Raw genomic sequence first — 9,563 nt, forward strand, 5'->3', positions numbered from 1 at the left:
TTCTATTTCTGTAGGGGAAATGGGACTATTTAGCTTGTTTATCTGTTCTTCACTCAACTTTGGCAAGTGAAATTGATCAAGAAAATCGTTCATTTCTCTTAGATTTTCAAATTGGAGGGGGAGACCTGGTGGCACTCAGAGGAAGGACAGCAGGTTACCAAGAAGAGACTTGATACCCTATGAGCATATACAGGGGAAGGTAATCCCCCTCAGGAACAGTCATAGGGGAGGGGAATAAAGGGAAAATGGGAGAGAGGAAAGAATGGGAGGATACAAGGGATAGGATAACCATTGAGATGTAACAAGAATAAACTAATAAAAAAAGGAAAAAAATTAAATCTCAAATGCCATTGTTTCTTGTATTTCATCATTTTTTCTATTGTATTAGTCCAGGGACAGAATACAACTCTATTCTCTATCTCTGTGAGACCCACAAACTATTTACTACAGAACAGTATGTCACGGATATTCATGACCCTTTTTATTCTGTGGAAAGAGCAATTTGTCTCAGATGACACAATGGTGCTAAGATGACCTAAAACCAGACGCTGTAGTCAAATGTTGTTTTCTCCTTTAGCGTAACAGGACATCAGCAGCGGCAGAGAGAGCCCGTCCCCGCGCACACCTCCCCCACATCAGCAGCGGCAGAGAGAGCCCGTCCCCGCGCACACCTCCCCCACACAGTCTTTCCCCTTGCCTGGCACAGAAAAGTAGTATGAAGTAATATCTTTGCACAGAAATATTTAATAATTACAGAATATTCACCATACAGTGGGGGACTCTATATTTCAATCATTCAATCTTCAGAGAATTCATCAACTAAAATGTATTACAATCTTCAGCAAAAACATTGGTGAGATGGGAGATCAGGAAATTTGGCCAAGCTGATGGAAACCATGGTCACTCCATACGGCTTCATGGAGACTTCATAGGAACATATCTGGGGGCAGAAGATTTCCAAAAACACAGCCTTACGTGCAAGGAAGTTAACTGACTTGTTTCCTATGCATGGAAGAAAGCAACCCCCGCCCACCTGGGTATCTTAACTTCTAACAGAGCAAATCTCAGGTTGCTTTCTACTAGTAATATTTGTGTTTTCACGGAAATGACACAAACATGACAGTTTGGTGAACTCACCTGACGAATGATATGTGCAGAACACAAATAAAATGTGTACAGCAGAGATGACATAAATATATACACACAGGAATAGTAAAGAAAGTGTGGGAAGATGAAACTATAAATTCTATAAATTGGCAGTCATGCATAGATCTATCCATTGATGTGTAAAATTATTTTGTCTAATAATTGTATAACAATATGCTATTTTATTTTGTATTTATATGAGCATAATGTGGATAACTTAATATTTTTATTTATCTTGCATACTAAAGTAATTTTAAATAATTGGGATTATAGACTGGTTACAATTCAGCTTTTATGCACAGATTTTTTTTTTACAGGTAGCATGTGTCCACCATAAGGTGTCTTTTAAAGAAATAATCTACATAAATATACTAGAAATGAATACAGTGGATAAGGTAGAGTCTATAGACATTAGGGGTTTGTTTGCTGCTGTTTTGGATCTTGCTAGCAGAAACGTTCTCCCTCTCATCTGAGGCTGGCCCCGCTCTTGTCTCCTGTCTCCCAGCTCATCGGCCTCTCCTCCAGCGACTGCTAAAGGACCATGCAGATAGCCAAGCTGATGCCACCTTATTAATTACTAGACAAGCCCTTTAGCACCTCCTTTCCTTGGTGATGGACTCTTTTCCTCCATCCATCACTCTTTAGACTGTAGAAGGCACTTTTGGTTCAGGTTCCATTTCCTACCTTTACTTTCACTCCTTGGGCTGCTTCTCGTGGGACTCAGCTGTAGGCACAGCACCATTGTGACCTTCTTGCTGAGGCCACCCAGGTTGTGCCTTCCTGTACCTGGCCACACTTAAGACTGGACTGTTGTTAAAGTTTTCTTTATCATTACATCTTTCTTGACTGCTAACATCATCCTTTTCTGCCCCTCTTGCTGGGTTTTTGGTTATTTCATGTAGTTTTTCTTTTATAAATTCCATGGATTCTATCTGTTCCTAAATTTTGATCTTCCTGTTTACTCGCCTGGGTGCTCTCATCCTCCAACTACATATTTTGCTCGGCTATGCCTTCTAAGACCCTCACATGCCGATTGCATGCAGATTTGTAACTTCAGCACAGACATTTTCAATTTTGTAAACACGATTTCTTCAAGTTCTCTGGGTCTATAAACCAGGCTCCAAAGGTAAAGAAAGGAAGTCAGGAGCTGGAGAATAGGCCCACTGGTTAAGAGCACTGGCTGCTCTTCCATAAGACCAGGGTTCAACGTACAAATGGCAGCTCACACCATTTGTAACCCCATTTCAGGGATATCTAACATCTTCTGGCCTCCCTGGGTACTAGGCACAGACTTGGTATACAGACATATATGCAGACAAATCACTCACATACAAAATAAAATTTAAAACTAGACATTATTAATTTTGCACATTTTTGTCTGATACATGGGAAAGACATTATCACTATACCTGCATATTTATTTTAAGTGATGTACTCTTTGGTTTATTTGTCCTACAATTTCTGAATAATAGAAAACACACTCATTCTAAAGCTCTTCAAACACTATATGTGTGCAAAGCTGCCAGAAAGCTTAATATCTATTGAGTGTCTCTTGTCAGGAATTTGTCACACAGTCACATCCCACTTTTGCAACTTGCCCCAAACCTTTTCATCCTTGGTTACAGCAAAAACCAGGTGATAGATATCTTAACTAATTTAAATATTATCATGCTCAAATAACTACAGATTTGTATGTCCCCTTTAAACAAATCACAGACCTATAATTGCAGAATATCACTCATTTTGAATCTGTCCCTTAGTGCTAGCCAATCCTGAATCAACAGTGGAAACAGGCCGTATGTATGCTGGGGTTTCAATGAATTCTTTCAAGTTTCACGTCTTGGGCTGAGTCCACCACCAGTGTGCTAGTGTTGAGAGGTAGTTAGTTCTTGAGGGCTCCACCCTAGGTGATTGAACTCCTGCTATTTGAGTATAGCCTTGAGTTACCCAGGATGGTTCCTTAAGAAAGTCTAGATTCAACCCCTCACCCTGCAGGCCTGTGGGCTTGTGATTGCACATGCTCTCCCTTATCAACCATATGCGGTTGCCATAGCAATGTCCCTAATCCCCAGCTAGCACCTTGATATTGGTCTTGCAAGACTCCCAAAATGTAGAAAGCAAGTGTATTTTCTTCACAAATTGACCAGTATGTGTGTGGTCTCCTATTGCAGTGGCACAAGAGGATAACGTCAACTTATTACCTACCTCAAGTTTCGACAAGTAAGAATACTTTCAATAATAAACCGCCAGGCTGGTGAGATAGCTCGGTGAGGAAAGGTACTTGCCACCTCTGACTTGAGTTTGATCTTCGCAATGCACATGGTGGAAGCAGAAAACCAAGTCCTCTGGCCGACCTCCCTACACACCGCCCTCAGCTCTACCCTTCACGCACATTCACACAAGCAGACAAAAGAAATGAATATACTTAAAGTAATTAAAATTGTAAAAAGACAAGTACTTTTTATTCTCTCAAAAAAAAAATCCCCAAATGACCTGATTCCCACCATTACTGTCCATGATTTGCTAACTGTAAAGCACCCTGATGAATTAAGTAGAAAAACCTGCTGAGATTTGTGTTAGGTCCTGCCGCACGCCCTGCCCTCTGCCTAGGGGCGGGGCTTTCCCTCTCCCAGAGACTCACTACATAAAGCAGACAGTTTGGATTCACTGGCCTTTTCCCCCTTTTGTCCACCCTTGTCCTTTTCCCACCTCCCTCTCCTCCCTCCTTCCCTCCCCCCACCCCAGCGCATGTGCTTGTGCTCTCCTTTCTCCTCCTCCTCCTCCTCCTCCCCCTCCCCCCTCCTGGGCTGTTTCCAATAAATCTGCGTTTATATAAAACAGCTTTGTCACCATTAGCTCATTGCAATTAATCACTCAATCTAAACTACTGGAAGAAGTCAGAGCAATTTTCTGATAATACTGAGTATCTTCTGTATTGTGATAGAGTAAGCACAGACAACCTTTCCTGCTTTTCTTTTAAAGCCACATTCTCCTGTGAAAAAGTATTTCCAGCACTGAAATAACTCAAAAAAAAAAAAAGAAAGAAAAGAAAGAAAAAAGAAAAAGAAAAAAAAGAAAGAAAAAGAAGAAGAAAAGAAAAGAAAGAAAGAAAGGAAGGAAGGAAGAAAGAAAGAAACTTATCCAGGCATTTGAATCATTCTCTCATGCAAAGATTAAGCCAGTATTTAAAAATCAAGCATTCAATCACATTCTTTATTGAAAATTAACAATATTATACTTTGTAAACACTGATGCTAACACATCTTGCAGGTAAGAAATAAAAGCATATCTCTTCACAAAAATTATATTATTAAAATTTTAAGAAACCCATGAGAATTTTGAACTTAAAAAATCACTTAAGATGAAATATTTTACTCATGTAACCAGATTACAGCCTGGGCCAGTGTTTGCTTTTATTTAATCTTTCCTATATGAAGAAATTCTCAGTAATAAATTATATAATGTAACCATCTTATTTGAGTAGCATGATTAAATAAATTTACTGTACCCCATTTTTTTTTTTAACAAATTGAATGTTCTGGCAATCCTGAATGGGCTGTCTATGCAACTGTTCAATTACTCCAGATAATCATTAACTTAAAAATGTAGTTTTTGGCTATTTCAAATGGAGCTGCTATGAACATAGTTAAGTAAGTGTCCTTGTTGTGTGGTGGAGCATCTTTTGGGTATATGCCCAGGAATGGAATAGCTGAGACTTGACGTAGAACTATTCCCAGTTTCCGGAGAAACTGCCAGATTGATTTCCAAAGTGGTTGTACAAGTTTGCACTCCCACCAGCAATGGAGGAGTGTTCCTCTTTCTCCACATCCTCGCCAGCATGTGCTGTCACTTGAGTTTTTTATCTTAGTCATTCTGAAAGGTATAAGATGGAATATCAGAATCGTTTTGATTTGCATTTCTTTGATGAACATTTCTTTAAGTGCTTCTCAGCCATTAAAAATTCTTCTCTTGAGAATTCTCTAGCACTATATCCCATTTTTACAAAGTGGGTTATCTGGTTTGCTGGTGTTTAATTTCTTAAGTTCTTTATCTATTTTGGATATTAAGCCTCTGTCAAATATAGGGCTGGTAAAGATCTTCTCCCAGTCTGTAGGCTGCCATTTTGTTCTGACAGTGTCCTTTGCCTTACAGAAGCTTTTCAGTTTCAGGACGACCTATTTATTAATTGTTGATCTTAGAGCCAGAGTTGTTGGTGTTCAGTTCAGGAAGTTGTCTCCTGTACCAGTGTTTTCAAGGCTCTTCCTCACTTTCTCTTCTATTAGATTTAGTGTCTCTGGTTTTATGTTGAAGTCTTTGATCCACTTGGACTTGAGCTTTGTGCAGGGTGATAAATATGATTGGTTTGCATTTTTCTATGTATAGATATCCAGGAAGATCAACACTATTTGTTGAAGCTGCTTTCCAGCAGCTGATGGAAACAAATGTGGAGACTCTCAACCACACAACAAGCAGAAATCAGTGGGTCTAATGGAAGAGTGGGGGAAGGATTGAGGGATCCAGAAGGGTCAAGGGCACCACAAGAAGATCTACAGAGTGAACTTACCTAGGTCCATGGGGGCTCATAGAGACTGAACCACTAACCCAAGAGCAAGCATGGGCTAGTCCTAGGCCACTACACACATGTAGCAGATGTGCAGTTTGTTCTCCAAACAGTTAGAGTGGGGGCTGTCTCCGCCTCTGTTGCCTGCCCTTGGATCCCTTTCACATAGCTGGGCTGCCTTATCTGGCCTCAGTGGGAGAGGATGTGTCTAGTCCTCCTGGGACTTGATGTACCAGGGTAGGTTGGTCCCCATAAGGGGGAGCCTCCTGTTCATCGAGGATAAGAAGATAAGGGAGGGAGGGAGAGAGTGTGAGAGTTGGACTGCAAGGAGAGGCTGTCATCAGGCTGTGAAATGAATTAAAATTTTTTTCTAGATGCTTTATTCTGCTCCACTGATCTGTGTCTACTCCTTTGTACTCAGTTTCCTCCTTAATAGTTTTAATAATTCTTTGGGCATTTCAGACAATGTATTCGAAAACATCCATCCCCAACGTCCCATACAATCACCATTATCACTGTGTTGCCTTGTTAGTATTTGGAGTGCGGTCAGCCTACCAAGGGTCACATCCTAAAGGAAACTGACTATCCTCAACCCAGAAGCCAAAATAATACCAGCTTCTCAACTACTGGTAGTTTTCTCAAGCTCCCCTGGCCCAGCCCCCATGCCAAGACTTTGTCTGCCTGGAGCTTGTATAGGTCTATGCATGCAGTCACAATCATTGTGAGTTTACTTGGCACCATTTCTTTGATGTTCTTGGTCACCTCTAGCTCTTAAAACATGTCTGCTGCCTCTTCTACAGAGACCCCTGAGGCTAGAGGGTACAAATGTCCCACTTAGGGCTCAGCATTCCACCGTCCCTGAGTCTCTTTACATTGACCAGCTGAGGCTCTCTGAGTGAACTGTCACCCACAGCCAGGAGAAGCGTTTCTGAAGAGGGTTGAGAGGTGCTCTGCTAATCTGTGGGTATAGCACTGAGTCACCAGGAGCCATTTTAACACGATGTATAATGGTGGCGTTGGGTTCTTTCCTGGGGCCATCTAGCTACAGGTGCCTGGCTCCTTCAGTGAGGTCAGGTCTGGGCCCCATTTCATGGGTTAGAACCAATCAGAAAATAACCAACTTCTGATGGTAACATTTATGTCACAAGAAAACATTACCGTTTGCTGACAATAAGATATCGTAAATTAAGCTATTAGCATTGTTTATAAAAACATAATGTTTTTGCATGTTTAATAAACTATAATAAAAAGTAAAAATAATAAAAATAAAAAATAAACTATAATATGCAAACACAATCTTAAACGTTTTGAGAAACAAAGGCAAAATTCCAGTAGTTTGTTTCGCTGCAGCTGTCTGGAATTGAAATGGTACTCTGACATCCCAGAAACCCCAGGGACACACCAGGCCTCTGCTATCAAGGGCTGCCTGTCTGCTGGCACCCACACTTTATTTTCCTTGCTGCCTCCTTCACAGCAAACAGTCTTCTTCACATTGGTTGCCCTTGCACCTTCCCTGTAGTTTCCTCATCTCTTCCTGTTCTCTTTCATCACATTCTCTGGTTCCTACCCAGAATAGATTTTTTTTTTCAAACTTATGTGCTTTTACTTTTCAATCTGAAAACAGACTGCCCATTTTTTTCCTTTTCTTTTTTTAAAATTTTAATTTATTATAGTTTATTCAGATTACATCCAGGTTGTTATCCCCAGGTTAGCCCCTTTTCAGCATAGTCTTTTTGTGTCATTTTTCTCTTCAAAATATGCAATAAACTGCACACTCCATGTTTAAATATATTATTATATGTGCTAACCTGGGGTACAGGACATAGTGAGATTCACTCTCCAGCAAACAAGTAAACAAACAAGCGACAAAAGACTGGGACCATGGAGGCTCAGCACAAGCTGAGTAAGTGAACTGCTAGAAAGTCTTGCTCCTCCAACTGTTGTCATTTTATTACGGAGCTCCGCAACAGGGTAATCAACACAAAGCCCCGGGCTAGGAGCCCAGAGCTCTTAGTATCTTTGTTGTCCCAAGTAGTGGTTGATCCTCACTGTATGATAGACCGGGAAACTTCAGAGCCCTGGAGACAGCAGGCGATCAGAATTTTGTGGGATTTCCTCTTGTGCAAAGTCTGTCTTAGCCAAAGAAGTGCGTACTGCCACCTGGTGGACATGCTAAGAAGTTGCAATTATGTGTTTTTAATTTTGAAATTCAACAAGAAGACACAATAAACAAAATGTTTTTATAAACATGCAAAAGTGAAAAATTCTTATAAGGACTTCAGGAAGAATATACTAAGGTGAAAATATTGGGATTTTTGTTGAGTAAGTGAGCTAGCATTAGCAAGCCGAAATTTGTCAAAGTATTTAGTATTTTAGGAACTAAGGGTCCGTGAACATCTGTGAAAGTTTTGTTAGAAAATTCACTTTCAGTTAGCACAATAGTTGGTAGTCTGATTTTTGATTGCACCAAGTTCCAGACTAGGCGCGATGATTGTGTGGCAAGCACTCTGCTAAGCTACGGCCCTCCTGGCACGTTTCATAGCTTTGGAAGTCATCCTCTGTCATCAGGTCATGTCTCAAGAGAAAAGGAGAGAAACCAGGAGAGAGGCAAACTCGCATGCCCACTTAGCAGACTTCTTGGCCTAGTGCTTTACAATATGGCACTCACATACACATGGCTACCTATGACGACAGTCATCTGAGCAGGGGGGGGCGGGTAAGCGGCACTGGAAAGAGTATATGGCAATGCTTGGAGGTCAACCTGCGAGGGGGTGAAAGCTGACATTTTACTCTGAATCCTTCTATCTCAAGGTTTGTGCCCTTTCCCCAAAGATAGAAAAACAATCTTTTGAAGAAAAGGCACATGCCATGGCCGTGGGGAGGCCTGTGAGCTTAGGGGGAGTGGAATGACATGTTAATATAGGAGAGGAGCCACACAAGGTTCATCTGCATGGAGTGGAAATGTATCTGGAAAAGATTTCATGGACGATAAAAGAGAATTAGAGACAATATCAAGATGAGCATTTCACAGGTTCACCTTCCACTGCAAAGACGGACGTCCCTTTCGGTGTGTACACCACATTTCTAGTCTTTATCCATCTTTCAACATGAGCAGCCTTCGGTAGCATCCTCTTCTATGTCTGCATCATTTATGCTGTTTTTGATTGATTTCCTGAGAGATAATATGTTTCATTATATGAGTAACAGTGTCATTTCTATGCCAGTGTTCAAATGCTGCAGATCCTCATAATAGCTTTTCTGATCCACTACTTACTATACACCGCAACTCCAGATGAAAACTGTATTCCTGTAAACACACGTAGTTACATTACACAGTCAATACTTTGACTTGAGTGGCACATGGAATATGAGAAGGTATTGAGAGAATAAGTATATAAATAGCATAGTTCTCTAAAGAAATAGGCAAGGTTTGGGTTGATAACTCATAAATGTTGTAGTGATGTGTATTGTAAAGCCTTTACGATCGGCTTTAAGTAAAAAGTATAGTAAAGCCCTTGTGTTTGGCTTTGAGTGAAATGTTTCACCAAAACCTTTGCTCTGTTTAGATTTGTCAGTAGAGGCTGAGAAATTGTTTCGAGACTGTTTGAGCCTTGAAGGGATGTCGTCTCCACCTGGTACTATGAGAGAACTTGCAGCTGCACAAATCTTGGTCCTAAGACACTCCCGGCAAATCTGGAATGTCTATGGGTAGCCATGGTCAAAAGGGACTGAGATTTGTGTGGGTCTTCTGCTCTCTCGGGCGACAAAGGCAAGATAACTTTGGTAGTTGGAACTTTTCCTAGCTCCAATTAATTTTGTGAGATGATTGAATAAAAGTAACTGGAGTGAGCTAGCT

The sequence above is a fragment of the Acomys minous genome (assembly GCF_964271855.1).
Source record: "Acomys minous genome assembly, chromosome: 9".
NCBI lineage: Eukaryota > Metazoa > Chordata > Mammalia > Rodentia > Muridae > Acomys > Acomys minous.